General features: G+C 37.1%; 1 protein-coding gene across 1 annotated transcript in view; it reads right to left on the bottom strand.

Annotated features, from left to right (window-relative positions):
- Positions 1-4,963, bottom strand: part of LOC139726197 (tyrosine-protein phosphatase non-receptor type substrate 1-like) — a 104,918-nt gene extending 99,955 nt beyond the window's left edge. Inside the window, exon 1 of the mRNA XM_071637264.1 lies at positions 4,798-4,963. The gene's annotated coding sequence lies outside the window, so the exon portion shown is untranslated. The remainder of the gene's footprint in view (positions 1-4,797) is intronic.
- Positions 4,964-18,487: the final 13,524 nt, after the last annotated feature.

Below are 18,487 nucleotides of genomic sequence, written 5' to 3'. Positions count from 1 at the left end.
AGGGGTAAGGGGAGAAGAGGGTGGAGAGGGAAGGGATGGATTTGATAGAATAGATCAACATAAACCAGCACTCAGTAGAGCTTGTATGGGATGAATACTTCCCATTGACTTGTGTGCATTGCGTGCATTCTCTATAGGGCTCACATGGGTAAATAATTCCCCATAGAAACATGTGTTAATAGATTTCAAATTTCAAAAAATTCTGTGGTAGCTGGGAGAAATGAGGTGTTTCACCTTCACTAACCAAGATATATGAGCTTTACCCTGTCATGCGTCAAATTTCCAAGACAATGTTCTTTGGCTCAAACTCAGTCCAAGGGTCCGCAAAGCCAGACTACGCGTTCGTTCACTAAACAAAAAAAACAAAAAAATATATATATATATATATCTTTATGTGCCATGGTGGAAACCCCCTGTGTGCCACGTTATTCTGAGACACGAAGGTAGTCATGCTTTGAGAAAGAATTCTGTTTTTCCAATTTGTATAACTTCTACAAATTCTGTTAAGCTGGACATAATAGTGAGCAAAGTTTAAGAGGAATGCCAAACTTTGCTTTCATAAACCATGTATGACAATTTTATTTTCAAATTTTCTTTTGAATTACCAGTTGCTACATTACTGTAAAGGCATGACTTTTGCACATAAAATCGTATGGTTGGGGCACCATCTATCGGCAGGGCACCTTCCCATCGGCACCCTGCGTATCATGGCTGTTTGCGTATAGAATGAAAAGGTACGCGCGGGATTAAGTGTCATTAGCTATAAAGACAATAAAAACGAAGAAACGAAAATCAAACTCAAACAAACCAAGCTAAAAATTACACATCCGCTCAGTATCGACGCATGGCTGTGAAATTCACGTGTATTACCTATGGCCTGTGAAATTTACGTGTATTACCTAATGCTGTGAAATTCACGTGTATACCTATGGAGGGGAGGGGGTGCCGATCGCAAGGTTCCCTTTTTAGCTGCGCGAAGAAAACGGAACGCACGCACTAAAATTGCGCTATTTTAAAACGGAGATTCATAATCAACGAGACGGTCACGACATTCAAAACTGCAGTATTTATGGCATATTTGAGGTAAGAATTAGGCGGATTTGTGTTATATTTTTAGAATAAACAAGCTGCAGATCCTTAGGGTGACGATACGTGGTACCCCCAACCCTACACGCAAATCTAGTTGGGAACACCGCTTGATAGTCAATCACCACATAGAATGCAAGCCCTATGTGACAGCAACAAAAGCGCGAGAAACGCTTTGATTGTACCGCGGGATTAGCGATTTATCGATTGGTTTTGGCGGCTTTGTTTGTTGAGCAGAATATGCGAAGTTGGCATGCCGTCGACTGAGTCGGACGTGCGAACGTGGCACATAAAGAAATATACATCTTAGTTTTCCAGGTCAAATATCCACCGAGATAAACCAACTGTCAAATAGGTAGTTCAAATGTCCGTTCAGCTGAATAAATGTTCATGAGAAAATATGGTATCAAATTAGGCTATTCAAATGTCCACTTCGGTATGAAATGTCCACACAAATATCAGACAAGAGACAATGCACTTCCTAATGTAGCATAGCAAAATATTACAGAGAACAATGCGCTGGGAAACCATTGTCAGATAATGTTTTCAGGTGTCCATTCCCTACTAGACAGTGCTTTCTTGAATCACAAAATAATTATTTCACATAGGTAATTGTATCGTTTAGGACGTGTTTTCCAAGTGAACTGTCCACTGGCTCAAACACATTGTTCAAATGTTCATGTGTATTGCAAGAGAGATGAATGTATGTCCACAATACAATGCGGTTAGCAATAGGCAGTTCAAATGTCCATGTAGGTATGGAATATCCATGTAGCACATGTCAAAATCAGACTAGGCAGTTTAAATGCCGCATAGCCAAATAAGTATCCAAATGACTGGAGCAATGTCCCATAAGGGAGATCGAATGTGACATAGTGATTTCAAATGTCCATTGTCTTAAAAACTGCTTATTTAAACCTAGACATCGTAACCTTACGTGCATAAACGCATTCTTCAGTAATTAGTCTTTCATGTACTTGCTACATACACAAACACAGGTCCATATAAGATAAAGGTCCATGTCAAGATAAAAACATATTTTATTGAAATTTTTTTAAAATGCATACAAACAAAATCAGTAGAGCTAAACTGACATTAATCTCATGATAGCATTTTAGTATTTATTATTATTAATTTATTATTTCATACGAAAGAATGAAGATTTCTGGCATGAGACTATTCTCTTTTATTGTCTAAAACATAGGAAGTCATTTTCTTCAGAGTCTTATTTCACTTTTTTGTTGATATTTTGCATCATCCCATACATAGAAAAAATAGTTCATATATATACAGAACGGCCATTCTTGTATTCCCTTAAATACGATTGTGCTGTAGCTCAGAAACAAACGTAAACCTGTCACTTTGATGTCAATTCTTAAGTTTCGGTTTTCTAAAGAACGTTTCCTGTCCGGCTTGTCGGACGAAATTTGAAAGTTGGACGGTTTCAATTGGGGCTATAACCAATTATCATTTATCACCATTTTATCTTCGTGTGTTTTTTTCCTAACTCTTTTTTTCTCCCTCCATCCTCTCATTTCTCTTCCCCATTTTCTCTCTCCCTTTTTCTTTTTTTTTCGGTTAAAAAGTGGTATACAATGCATACCTTGCCATTCATTTTGAAAGTCCTGCTTTTGTGTTACCTGAAAAACAAGTTTTTTTTTGTTTTTTTTTTAGATAGAAAATTGAGAAACAACAAGAGAAACGAAGTTATTTCGGTGATGTCACTTTAATTGTGTTGCATAATGTTGGCATATAGTCTCCATAGGCAATACTTATCATCGTGTTTTCGAGTCAAAGGATAATTGAATTACCTATGTAACATTTGAATTCCCTATGACCGACATGATACTCTCATTGACCTGAGATGAAAGAATTTCTTTTGTGTGGACATTTGACTTGACTATGGACTGCTTATATACCTGTTTGGACATTTGATTTCCCTAATGGCATTGGAATAACTATATCATACTTGCTTCGCTAATGAATTTGATTCACATAGCCTACAATTTTATGTTCTTGTGCCAGCAGAGCAAACAACATCAAATGCCAGACTATACGGTAACAAGAAATATGAAATTTATTGAAATCTTTGCACACATACAAATAATAACCAAAAACGAAAATATATTTGTGAATCTTATTATAGGAATTTCATCGAATATCTTTGTTTTTTTAAGAATATGATTTTCCAAGTTCGGACTATTTACTTCTTTGGTCAGAAAAAAAAAAATAAGAAGTCACTCTTTGTGATAATGATTGTTAACTCTTTTGCTTCACCCCATGAATATGTGATACTTCTTTTGTTCATTTTCTTGCAGTTTATAGATATTTTACTGCCATTTTACTGCAAATGCAAAATTGCTTCTCGAGTTTCAAATTTCTATATTTATGTATCATCACTCTTTTGAATTCCCTGGATAAGAATAAAAACCGTGTTCTTCAGAAAAAGAAAAAAAATGAGCGAGACTCGCTTTGTTTTAATAAAGTCATGACAGATTGTCTGTGAATGAAAACGCAGTTGTCTGCACCTGATAATATTCATCAGGATGTCATATTCTTGAGAAAGATAATTCTCTTTGCTGTGTTTTGGAGTCAACTGATATCAAAAATTACTTACCTGGCATCTGAATTACCTATGAATGTCGTGATATGCTCTCATTGACCTGAGGTGACACGAAATTTACATTGTGTGGATATTTGACATGGCTATGGACATCTTACTTACCTTACAGGATATTGGTTTGCTAAGTGGACATTTGATTTCCCTGTTGACATTTGAATTACCTAATGTGACGCTTGATCTGATATTGCGGATATTTGACCTGAAAAACCTATATAATAATAATCATAACAAAAAATAAAAAACACCTTTTTTTCATTACTCGCACCCAATGAAATTATAGTCCCTTGAAATTCCATGAGAAAAATTTCAATTTTCAAACCAAAATGCAGTTTGTAGAGGAATTCATACTCAATATCTGCAGCTATTCAGATCTATGCCAAACTGCATAATGATTTTTAATTCATTTTTTGCTTCATTTAATTTGGTATCTTTGGTCCGAATTTGTGAAGGGGTCTGGGACATTCTATTCTATTTACAGGTGTGATCCCTATTAGAAAATGTCGACACCAACGTCCTCTTTCATGTGATCTCGAATTTGTTAGGATTCGTTGGCGGCTTGCCACGGGGAACAGGCGATAAAGGCAAAATCTGGCTCAAAATTTCATGTCAAAGTCGGCACTCCGCGCGTTTCAATTGCGCCCGATGGCAGTTGCCTGTTATCACAGGCCGTACTTTCGCACACAGTATTGCAGTGCGCGATCCGACGCCCTTCAGGTTCAAAGTTCAGCGGGATTCCCCACGCCTCATGTTGATCATGTTTCCCTCCAATTGTGCACTCATACACTTCATCCTATACAACACGCTGTTCGCGCCTACCCCGCCACTCACTCAGTACAAGATAATAGCAGACTGTGTGTCCGTACGTGTTATGTGTATAATACACTAGTATTATGGTGTAGCATCGCTGGCTTTGAGCAGGGAGGTGGAAGGATGTAAGCTTTACCAGGGAGGTGGAAGTCCACCTCCCTGGCTTTACCACCTCCCTGCTTCGATTGTACGTTCTGGTGGTGGCTCACTACATTCGTTCGAACGGGTGTACGTACATGGCATTGTATAATATATAGCACCAGGGAGGTGATTCATCTTACCTTGATATGTTGCCGCGAGTTGGCGTAATTATGTCTTCTCACTTATTTTTTTAGACTTTCCAGCATCTAGCATTAAGCTAGACATAATTTGGCTGTTTTAGCACAATTCTAGTATAATTGCCACAGAAAGTAAATCTCCAGTGGGCCCGAATTCACGAAGGTGGTACAAATGCGTGGGTTGAAGTTGGCCGGAACGCGTGTTGTAGAGATGCCCCGTAAATTGCCACGGTCGGCCAGAATTTTGTTGCCAATTTGGGACGCAAATAATAAATATAGGGATTATGGCACGTGCATTGTCTATGGAGTTAGCAAAACATAGTCAGCTAAATTCAGGCAATAAGGACAGAAATTATGAGCGCTAAGATCAGCAGAAGGGCTGGTTATGGAACGCTTGTAGGATAATAATTGCAATAATTGCATTATTATGGAATATCAGTACTGTGATGATACTGCATCTTTGTGTGTGTGTGTGTGTCTGTGCGTGTGTGTGTGCGTGCGTGTGTGTGTGCGTGGTGTGTGTGTGTGTGGGGGGGGGGGGGGGGGGGGCATTCCAAATTTAAAGTGTTGTTGCTATACGGAGAGACGACTTTTTGAATGCATTTTTGAACTACAGTGTATGTATAAAAATAGTCACATATAAGTACATTGGCATTGGAAGAATGTGGATGTTTCATGGAGTTGGGAGAGGGCATTGTTGTCTTTGAATGTGTCTCATTTGCATACCGTCGTTGTCACCAACTTTCCTGGAAGAAGAAGAAGAAAAAAAAAAGAAGGTTTCTGCTCTACGACCAGAACGACTGACTGTATTATATTGCTTTAGAACAATGTTTGTTTCATAATGGGGCTAGGGCCGGGGGAAATCTTCCTAGGCCCGTCAAACACCTTTTTTTTTTTTTTTTTTTTTTTTTCTTTTGAATGTGCACCATTCACCACCACATTAGTACACTTGTGCTGTAAATAAATGACATCTTTTTAATTTCCCACGTTTAAAAAAGAAGAAGAAGAAGAAGAAGAAGAAGAAGAAGAAGAAGAAGAAAGGATTGAAGAGACCTTGTTGGCATAGTACATGGCATACACTTTCGCCTTTTAATGTGCACAATTTCCACGGCAGTGTATATACTCATTATGTGTGTATTATATACATATATACACACATCATGAAAGAACAGAACTAAAGACAAGTATATGCTGTAAATACCAACAGTTTATTGAAAGTACGCCCAAAATTTATGTTGTTTTATCTATTTGTTTTTAATGATATCTGACAAAGGATACGGAGCCCGAAAATTTGCGTTTCTTCGAGTTCACTTTTGGTATTGACACCATGATACATTTCTTGAGTTTTGTTCAACATTTTTATATCATCATTCCAACAAGAGGACTACGAATTCCTTAACACTAACACACACACACACACACACACACACACTCTCTCTCTCTCTATATATATATATATATATATATATATATATGAAAAAGACACAACGCGACCCTCTGCAAAGATATCTTTAAAAATAGGGAATCAATCGAAATACAAATTCAGGATATAAAACTATAACACACTGTACAGAAAAAAAACCCCATTCGAATTGTGCTAAACAATCAGACTCATGACATGCTTAACAACTTTTCACATTTCTCTGTGACCTCTTAATCAAACTGAATGGGGTTTTCTGCGAAATAGAGCTAAGATGTTATATTTCAAGACCCTGAAGTAGCATTTAGACAATCCAATCATATTGGTTGTTATGAATGCGAAAATTTGATTGTAATTTTTTGGGGACATACTGTATATTCATATATATCACATATATAATATAGGTTTTCCCATTCATTTTCAAACTTTTTTCATTCAATTTCACAAATTTTTACTTCAATTTCGTCGCGGGATGTCGGGAAAAGGCCAATCTTACTTTCAAATTCGTCTTCCGTCGTTCATTTTCAAATAAAGTCCATTCAATTTAATTATTTGGCATGCATTTTCGTCATTTTACTGTAGTTCAAATTCGTCAGTCTCACTCGCAGCACTTAAAACAGCAGGATCGATTTCGTCTTTTGTCAATTATTTTCGTTAAATTTTCATTCATATTCGTCTCATATCTCTATCCGTTGTGATTTCCCAGTCATTCATGTATTTTTTTTCCTGTAGCCGTTCACATTTTACATTCAGGAGTTAACATGCACACAAGTGCCCCCCCCCCCCACACACAGAACCACAGATATACAGACACACACACACAAGCAATCCGAGTACACACTGATACAAACAGACGTACCGTCTCGCATACAAAAACACTGACAAACGATTTCTAGGCAAACATGATTAAAGACAAAATTTTAAGTGTAGAATATTGTAGCCTGATTAATGTCAAAGAATGGATAACATAATCATGTTTGCTGCTTTCCAGGGTACAAAATCTAAAGTTTGCTTCATGCATTACGAGAGAAAGTAAAAATATGTCGGCTTAAAGTTGGTTCACCCTCAAAATATAGAATCGACAACATCTGGCTAATTTGAATGAAAAATTCATGAAATTGTGTGAACAAAAACGAATTTAATCTTCACATTCTGCTATCCGTCAGCGGGAGGGATGAATTTGAATGACGATTGACGATTTTAAATGCTATGTCTTCGAAAATGTTTGACGAAAAACGAATCACAATGACAATTGACGAAATTGAAGTTAGGATTTGCGTTCCACGTGCTTCTCGGGACGAAATTGAACAATAAATCTTTGAAATTGAATGACAAAAGTGCGAAAATGGATGGGAAAACCTGTATATACATATATGTGAGGAATGAGAAAACGGGGCGTAACTTTGTCATCATTATTCCTCTCACCGTTACTGTTCCTCCTAAATAAATATAAATATAGATATGTGTATATGTATGTGTGTGTGTTTGTATATATATATATATATATATATATATATATATATACACACACACACACACACACACACATATATATATATATATAATATATGATATATATATATACATCAAAAGTATAAAAGAGCATAAGCCACTCTTGCATACATTGTCAATGATAAAAAAACAAAGAGCAACCGTCATCGAAAAATATTATTTTTGTGCGGTTCTTACACGTAGCTCCATAACCACTCCAAGACCTTCCTCACATACGTATACTGTACGATACAAAATGTGAAGAAGTATGTTGTATTAGTGTTGAGTGAGGTCCAGGAATACGCCTGATTTATGTTGTAATCCAAAGCCTTTGCAACTATCTTAGTAAACACAATAATTGCACGAAAAGTGCATTGGATTATACTGGTTACATAACATCAGTCTTTTTTTTGGGGGGGGGGATGTTATGATTACCTTGCAGTAATTAGCACTCTAACCTCTCGACTCTTTTCTGCTTGCGTCGCGACATAAACGAACCTTCATTTTCTTTATTCATTTAAAGATATCTTTTTATTTCCATTTTGAGGACGTTGAGTATCAAATTGGAACAAACCTGGATACACACACCTTTCGCGGGATTTTCGTATCCATGTACCTTGATCACGTTTCTTTCAAACACGCATTCCAGTTGGATAATCATCAGAAAATTAACCTTGTTTTATTTTATATCATCTAACATCCATCTTCGTTCTGTATGTTTTCGTTTTTAAAAACAGAACCGCATTGCACATACTACGTCAGTGGCACCTTGTCAAGTATTTTTCACCTTGTCTTTATGGAAATTATGCACAATGCTACTTCGGTTTTTAATTTTAACGCATCACCCACTTGCAATCCTAATAGAAAGTAAGCTATACAGAAGAGAAAGCAAATGAAAGACACACTTATCTGCAATCATTATCAGGAATCCCAAATAACTGTACAGATATCACATTACACAAACGCATATAGAGAACACCTGTCTCTTTGGTATCGATGTATTCCATCCCATGTCATACAAAAGCGGCAATGTCACATAAGAACGAGTCAAAATTGCACGTTAATTCTGGTATGTACTGTCGCGCCACTTTATAACATACCTCATCATCAACATCATTTGTTTCGTATCAAATATTATAATGCCGTAAAACTTTGGCCAAAGTGTTCAATCCGCTATTTAATCATAGCACAAACCTGAATTGAACGCAATATAAAGAAGTCACTTAAGTTAATGGTGTTGACTGTATCTTCTTCTTCTTCTTTTTTTTGTCGGAATATACGAAATCCCTTTCTGTCTATTTCATATCCGCCATTTTCTTTCTTTTGAGATAACACAAACTAAACATGGCACAGTATATATGCATACATTACGTGAAATTTCCGTATCGTCTACCCTCATAATGCATAACCGATAAACAGAACAATGTATACAAACAAATCAATATAATATGTACTGTTCATAAATCGATTTCTAAACAGTGCAAAATGACACTACTTACAGTACAATAAACTATATGTCCATCTAGTAACAGATGATATGGGCGGTATAACTCTTTTTGTATTAGCACTTATGTTAAAAAATTCAAGTTTCATTTCTAGAAACAAATTTATTTGCCTGTATATTATAGGGATAGCAGTGATAGCATACAACACTTAAGCCACTCTCAAGATGCAGGTAGCCCCGAGCCAGCTGACATGCATGGTATAATGGCATTATTACTTTACATACATACAATTTATGTAGCGCCATTTTCAATTATGTTTAAAATAATGGTCAAGGCGCCTTACACCAAAACAAAGAAAAAAATTGAAAATACACGTATCATAAAAGATTAAGAAGATGAAAAAGAAGACATGAGTGTCTGTCTTCAAACGCACTATCAAACAAGCAGGATATACATACATAACAATAATTTGGCTCATTTTTTTTTTATTGTACGAAACTGATGTTGCTTAATTGTTAAACAAGTAGTACGACTTTACATACACGAGATTGCATCAACATGACCAATTTGGATTTTTGTTTTAATTGAATGAAAGAATGGAAATTCAAGACGAAAGTGAGAAACTCCTCGTGATGTCAAAATACAAGTAATACTATCCCTCCCTGAGTATGCCTCACATTATTTGCAATGTGAGCTTTTATGTCACAGCACGAGCTACAGCTTGGTCACTGCAAGTGTTGGTCAAGACAGAGCCATTTAGGAGAATTCTTCCGTATATAGACAGCTATTAAGACGTTAAACCGAGGCTTGACCGATGCAAATAAAATAGTTAAGAAAGATTGCACGGGTAGAAAACGCCCAACAATAAGGAGATGGGGCAGGGCCTCCTCAAAAGATAATCGCTCACAAAGAGGATCCGAGTTTATCAGCAACGTTTGATTAGATTGAACATCTCTTTGGAAGTTAATTGTTTATTGTCATTTTCTAGTTATATAATTCCCTCTATTCCCTTTATAAGTTGTTTAATTAACAGGGCATTTGGGTTTCCGGCAAGGAAAACCCGATACTCCACGCAGGGCATCGTCACCAGCCTAGAGCAACCCAGCAAGAAAGCTATCTATAGCTATACAAGCACAGCAGAGCAAAGCAACTTGAGTTGAAGACTTGGAAATCTACGGAAGTTTGTACTTATATCATTAAGCTTGTCATTATCGATATACATATACCTTTGGAAGGAGTTTGATGATTTGTAATACTGTATGAATACGGTGTGATTGACGTCTAATTTTAGGACAGGATGACTCAGCAGAAGAAATGAACGGTCTGTTAACAGTGCGCTGCATTTTGGAGTAATGGTATCATAATTACATGCTCAATTTGGACAGTTTGCGCTCCCTGCTTTTAAAGGGTAGGTAGTTTATAGTTTCTGTTGCGGCGGGGCTTCAGGTTTCCAACGCTTTTTAATGATGATTTTTTTTTTTTAGATAATGGAAAACCTTTTTTATGAAAAAAAAGATCATATAAAAGGAATACAATGTTTATTTGATGAAATTTTGTTTTGAAATGGCTGAGATATCCAAAACAAAGAGATCCTAATTAAAGGTGGGACCCACCTTTTACAGTATTAGAATTGCCTTGTTCTACTTTGATTTTGGATATATCACGGTCATTTCAAAATCAATTTTCATCAACTAAGCTTTTCATAACCTTTTATCTAAATTGTCGGTAACTTTTGAAGCTAAACTTGTATGCCCCCGGTATTAGGTTACAGAAATACGTCCCATCACGGCATTTCACAAAAAATAATTGCTTTTGTTTAAGTATAGAGTGTACGAGAATTCAAAGAAAAAAAATCATATGCTTTTTTAAACTTCTCTTACCTGTAATTCGGTGATGTCAGCTGGGAGAAGAAATAAAACTTACGTTATAAGAACAAAGAAAGATATTATACTGATAACAAAGAAATACTCCCGAAATAAAAGAAAATAAATACAGAAGAAATTCAAAATTAAGATATATATATATATATATATATATATATATATATATATACAATGTCACAATGTAATCTATGAATTCAAAGCAATATTGGACAAATTCATAACTTCATGACAGATGATCAAATGCCAAGATCTTGGGGGGGGGGGGGGCATTAGGCCCTCATGCAACATAGCCCGGTCACTTACGGATAAATTCCCTATCACAAGATACTTGACAGACGTATTTCGATACTGATATATCAATCTTGGTATATTATACACGATTAATAACGACGGTTGACCACAAATTCTGGAGAAAGAAACCAGCATGTATGTAAATAGGATTTTTTTTTTTTTTGTTATCGATGAGTTTGCAAGGATGGTATAGTTTAGGTATATATAGGTGGAATTTCAGATTTTGTTTGGCAGAATTATCATAAATCATTAATGAAACAGTACAGAACTTACAACTGTACGTCATTCATTTCATGAAATCGCTTTTTGAGATGGCTGAGATACAGAACAAACAAAGTTTTATTGCAAACATTTGGTATGTAACTCATCTATATCTGATATTGGTGGTTTCATTGCAGCCATAAACTGACAACCACGTCATGCAGCCGGATTTTGCGTGTTTTTCTGTTCCAATTTAACTTTACATTAATTTTAAGTAGAAACGAATGGGAGTTTCCTGGCTGTAATTTGCTGGAGGACCAAAACGTCATATTATTATCATGGTTGTGAGATTCCCTGAATTGGTCTTCTTGATACTTCTTCATTTTTCATATGACAAAGACATCAAACAATAGATCCAATAAAAATCAATCAAAATACAGTCTTTCTAAAGACTATCCTTTAATTTTGTGTAATTTTGAATCCGTCACTTCAGTTTTGTCTGAAATATCATTCGTTTATCAAATTATCGATAAAATTTACGAACTGAAAATTCCAACATTTTATGGAAAAATGAAATGTGAGACCTGTATCCAGCTATCATAAACCCTATTTTATCACATATTAGGTCTCATATTTGTCTTTATATTGTAACAAATAGCGCCCCATATGTTGTGACCTGAATAAATTTCAACCGTAATTCGCGGCAAAGTTTAATTTGCTCTTCTTTTGTGCAGAATATGCAGATGTTTGGTCGAAAGTAAGTTAAAGCATAAGATGATAAAGAAATTATTAAAAAAAACCCATTATATCAGCATCATAATATCCTATGCATGAATTCATTGAAAAAGTTCAAATGTTGGGTCATGTAGAGCATGAATTGCTCTACCCATGTGCCAAGTATAAGGGTTGTATACGTCAAACAATTAAGTAGTTATACAGGGGGCACAATGTGCCCCTCCTCCCCTTTGGACCTGAAAGGATAAAAATAGCTTTGACTTTATGGGCTAAAGTCATCGGAATATCGATCAATGTTTATCCTGCCATTATGACTATACCTATTCACCCTATTAGTTCTCAAGTAATAGATACGTTGTGTAAAGTTATTTGTTGTTCATCCACAGTACATCAGTCACCGCGTACCAATCCCTTCTTGTATTTTCTTGGATTTGAGTGAAATGCAACCATGCATCTCTCCATCGTGGATTGCAATGGATATGTGGGACAATTTCGCTACATATACCCCCTATAGCTGGAGTGGTTATTAGTTTGTGAACACTAACATAACCTCTATCCAACAAAGTGTCGGCTATGAACTCATTTATGTGAACCTTGATCAAGCTATACCATGCACATTTCTGAAACATATCATTTACTCTGTTCACCTCATGAAGTTGCGTATAGTCTTGTTGTAATACATATCCTATAATTTTACTCCATATTTCCATGGGTAATTCCGGTAATGTTCTTCTACTTGATTCAATCGTTGTCTCCGCACAAGTGCTAGACGTATTCTCATCCAAATCATTTTCGTCTATGCCAGCTAATTCACCTGAGTGAATTTTACAATAAGTATGGTCAGATTCTGAGTGGGTTGGAGGGTCACGACTAACAGGGTCGCAGTTGACCCAAGATGAAACATGTGCACCACGCGGTGGACTCTTGTCTGCTTCGGCGCTGGAGTTTGGCATACCAATCACTGATTTCGTTATGAGTTCGTAAGCCATTGATCGTTTAAAATCATTCAAAAATGTTACGTTATTTTGGAAACGTACGTCGCTTTCCAAAAATAGACACTTGGCATAAATGCATACATATGCGCCACAATTTACGCTGTCATTCTGTAACGGAAATCCCTCGCGTATTGACGGTGAAAATACCGTCCAGAAGTGGTCTTCGTAGGACATAGCGGGGTCTACTGTTGACATGTAGATGGATAGAGTCTTTGTGACTCGATCAATAATACTTGCAAGCTGCAGTATTGATTGACCTAATGAGTCGAATACGAGGATGTCTTGACTTGTAGGGTAAGCAACTACAAGAAGCCAGTGACGCCTATCATGATCATAACAGGGGATGAAGATCTTAGTTTTACCGAATATACGTTCGCGTATCCTCGCGTTCCGTATTGCTTTCACAACTATGTCTTCGGTGGGTCGCCAGTGAGGAGCTACTTCGAAAGAACTTAGATAAGTACTCCCGATGCTGTTGCTGCACAATAGGGACATGTATGTGTTAATGATTTCATCATTAAACCATTCGTTGTTCAGTAATCTGTGCATAGACGATGGGTCCATCTTTTCACATCCTACCTCTATCAATCCTTCGTACTTGTCTACGGCTTCCAGCTGCGCTGGATCTAATGGAGGCAAATTTGAAATTAGCGATCGAGGCCAAGTGAATGGCACCTTGCTGTCAATTGCTGTACGAAATAGATAAACATCAGTAGATGGGTTGGACATATTCAATCGATCGTAAAAGGCGATTATCTGTGATTGGTCTACACATTCTTCGGCAATACTGTGATATTCTACCGCAACATTTCTCTCATCCTGAGTATGTTTGCGCCACGTTTCACCAGAGCGAATGTAGAAAGTCATAGATGAGGCACCAGATGAAATCAACGCAGTCAGTTCATATCCTACTACTTTGTTTATTCCCATAATCATGCTCTGGTCGATGTTAAGTAATCTTTCTAGTGTACATATAGACCAACACCTAGTGCCTACAAATGACGATAGTTTCTGGCAATTTAATTGCATACGGAGATCCAGATAATACCCTTTCGCTCATGCATGCCGTGCATCTGAGTAGTTTACTTGGCAAAGTTGAGTCTGATGATGAAAACATGTCAGATAATCCGTCTGCAATACTCTGTGAATTGAAACCGTTACTACGTAGGATTCTCACATTTTTGCTTTCCCAGACGGCAGGACAGCTGCAGTTTATACACATTGAAAATCTAGCCATTACGATTGTGAAAAGTTGATATGCCATTGACAATATATTTTCAATTGTTTTAGGTAAGTCATATTTCATTTTCACAAATTCATCGTGCAAGGAGTTAAACAAATCAAGTGGTAATAACCATTGTCTTGCTGTCCCTTGTGTTACACTTTGTTCATGTACCAGTCGTCCACCTTTTGTGCTGTTTACCAAATTCATCAAACACAAGAACTGTTGACCCGATAGAGAGGGAGCAGATTCAACTTGAATGTAAGCTACAATGTATGCATCCCCTGAATCTCGGTTTTCATCATGATATTGACTGTCGGTGATAGACATGTCGTCTGCACTTACAAATGTGCCATTAGGTCTAAAAACAGTGCACGTGTAGTGGCCGCTTTCAGCTACCTCCCCGTGGTGATACACAATTCCATGTAGCCTGAAGGATGTGTCGTTTATTGTTACAATTTGGGGCACATCGACTCTATTCTTTAGCTTGATCATTAGCCCTGTAACCGTTTGATTTACACATCTCAAAATAGTAATTATGAGAAGGCTAGGGAGAGATGTAAATCTACCGACTCTACGCTTGTGTGTATCTTGTTTCCACAAATGCTGGTTTCAGGTTTTTTGGATGTCACATCTGAAAGAAGTCGTTGTAAGGTTACTTTCTCAGACGACTTTGTCGATCTTGGCAAAGTTACAGGCAAAGAATGTAGAGTATAATTGCTTAAGACATTTTTTGCGCAAACCACACACTCTTGTTTCTTTTTTATCTGAACCGTTGTATCTATACGATAGGACTGTAGATATGTCTGTGAGAGTTTTACGATGTATTCAGTGGCATCTGCCTGCTCAGAACGGTTAAGGTTAAGTGCTTTTTGAGCTGCTCGAAGAGAGGGTCTTATTTGCCTGCGTTCAAGCTTCGTCAGTTTTTCTTTTGTGTGAATATTTGTGAATAAGAGGTGCAAAGTCTCTGCAAATCGACGATCATACGCGTTGTCCCACAAGATATCATACCCGCTTTGGCAATTATTTTTGCTAAATATTGCCTTCACTTGCTGTGTCGTTACAATTAACTGGTTAACAGAATTAAACCAGCAGTTGTTGCTGAAGTTTTCCATTGGTAGAACTCTTCCTAGTGTTGTTTGGTTTTGGACAGTTTTATCCCTTGAGGAATTTTTGAGCGAAAAGTGGGATTTTGGTGAGTGCTGGTAAGTTGCCTTTAAGTGCCCTGTCTTGCTTTTCTTAGCCCAAGTTTCCTTTATTGGCTCCGCAGGTGTGGTAACGCCTCTGTAGTAAATATCAACAAAGCTTCGTTCCATTCCACGGACATCCTCAGATAATTTGGCAATTAGTTCGTCTGTCCTCATCTTTTTTTTCTTGTGAAGCTGTATATTTTTCATGATCGACATTCGATGCTCGGATAATCCATTTGTTTTATCCACTGCAATTTCCTTTGTATGTTGCCGATCAGGATTCTGGTGACGAGACAAATCTCCTAACATCAACAGAGACCATAAGGGCGTTGATGGGAGATATAGAGTTTTTATTTTCGTCCAGAACGAAGGAGCATAGAGTTTATTGATCTCTTGAGTCTGCGATTGACTGGCTTCTATTTCTTGGATAACCTTTGTAATAAATGAGTCAAAGAATTTCATAAACAGAGAATTGACTTTGCTAAGACTTTCCTCCTCGCTAAACATCATTACACCACTTTCTCTACTGTCCTCGTCACAATCATTGGACTGGATAGAACTTTGAATCAAACCATCAGTATCGTCACCCATGTTGTTTATTCTCTCTTCTAGATCCTGTGATGCCCTTATTACAAGTTCTGTTTCATATCGAGACATAGTGAGTATTATTACATCCTTCAGAACAGTCAGGAATTCCTTCCACGTCCATGAATTAAGCAAAACACTAAACATGTACATTCCTGTCGTATGGTGGCCTTTGAAATTATCTTTGCATATCTTCTTCATATCCTTCATGATATGTGCAGTACACGTGTGATGTACTGTCTTCTTCAGATCTCCTGGTTCTGCCTTTCCAACAATGATACGGAAACATCTGTTGAGATATTGGATGTATTCTTCCCCATTAAACACTCTGATACTGGCTAATACAAACACCCATGCCCGGTCAGAGTTGATTTGCCTGGGAATGCATAGGTTTCTAGACCCAAAACATTTGCCTTCTAGGTATCGTATTTGATGAAAGAAGTTTAGTACAGTAGGTAAACTATGATCGCTGGACACCATGAAAGCAATAGGTAATGGTGTCTGTCTCTTTATTGGGTTGGATATTGTCAATTCATAATACAATAATCTTTTTTTAGTAATAGAGGATGTCATAATTGACCCCGTGGCGTCAATGTGCATAGTCTGTTTGGGGCTCAGGTCATGGAAGACTCTAATACCTGCCTCAGTGAAAGCGATTGTGAAAAAGGGATACCCAGACACCTGCCTTATAAAATGAGTCTTTGAGTTGACATTCGACATCTGTAACAAACTTTGTAATTCATCAGTACAAGTGCGAAGATTAAGTTTGGATTCACTCGAAATTTTCTGCAACACGCTCTTGGTGCAGCCAACCCCTGTTCTGTTCCCCGCTACAAATGCCTTGTCATTTTTTCTCCGTAAGAGTTCGTGATACTGGTTATATGGCTTTCTACCGTGTGCAAAGGTGGTCATGTATTGGGACCTGGTATGACCTGAAATTTTTCTTGCTCTTCTTTCTCTTATATTATGCCTGATACGCCCTTCTAGCACTACATTGCACAGTTGGGATTCGTCCATATTGATATTAAATGAAAAAGAGCAATCCTTAAAAGTACAATGTCCTTTACACCTAAATCTGTTGCCATATTGTGACACATCATGATCCTTGAATTTGATTACACACACTTCATTTACATCACTGATGATCCCTGATATATATTCCCTCCAATCTGGACAAGTGAAGCGCCTCTTTCTCACAGATGGAACCCATTTTTCCAGTTTGTTTTATCAAAATTAAATGTAAAGTTTTCTGGGGTAGACTATTTCAAAAAAGTTGTCGGTAACATATTGGGCAGCTGTGCTTCCTACAAGAGAATCGATAGTTTCGCTACTGAAATAATTGTCGTGGGAGTATTTGTTTTGATTATTTAAAGAACCTGATCTGTGGTTTTGCCAGTCATATCATTACTATTTGTTGCTATGTTGTCATTCTGGTCTTCGCAAGTGTCATCATCAATGTGTTCCCTTTCTTCGTCTTTTTCTTCTGTTATAACAGTATTGTTTTTCAATAACTTCCTCCTACATGATATATTCCAATTGCTTGACTGCTCTTATTACAATCCTTTCTATTCTTAACAAATTCATTTCCTTTGACTTTTGTCGTAGTCATGGATCTTTTTTTGCTGACTGCATGTTTTAAGACAGGTTTTCCGAATTGTTTTATTTTACGGTTTTCGCGCATAGTTCTGTTGGGTTGGCTTTCCCCTTTCTTTACTGTATTTTGTTTGTCCGTGACGTCCTTAATACTTGAATTGTTTGAAACTTTGATTTTATTTTATGGCTATCAATTTCTTCTTTGCTATCATTTGTGGTAGTGGGTACATCGAAAACTCTACGGCCATTGTGGCATGTGCCTATTCCACACACGAAAGTTATTCTATGTCCACTTTTTATAGATGATGGTATTTGGACACATTTGTAATGATACCATTTCTTCCACACTCCATACACTGAATGTATTGTAAAGAGTCGTTATAGGGTGTCTTACACAAACAATATGTTGTAACGTTTGTTTCCAAAGGCATTCTTGTGCTTGTGTTTGAGTTTTCTTTCTCATGTGCTCAGAAAATAAAGATCTTATGGAGCCCCGATCTGTGGTCCATGTTCTCTGCAGTGCTTTTGCAGTCAATTTGAGCTTTCTAACTGGGCAGTGCTCTAGGCGTGCGACGTGCTCCCAAAAGGCAAGAGTATCAATATAACCAATTTGTTTCCCCTGTAATGCTCTTTCCATACTTT

Source organism: Diadema antillarum, unplaced genomic scaffold (genome assembly GCF_040938485.1).
Source record: "Diadema antillarum isolate AM-2024a unplaced genomic scaffold, OU_Dant_1.0 seq00000081_RagTag, whole genome shotgun sequence".
Taxonomy (NCBI): domain Eukaryota; kingdom Metazoa; phylum Echinodermata; class Echinoidea; order Diadematoida; family Diadematidae; genus Diadema; species Diadema antillarum.
Note: the sequence above shows the minus strand (reverse complement) of the source record. Positions and strands in the feature narration are given on the sequence as shown.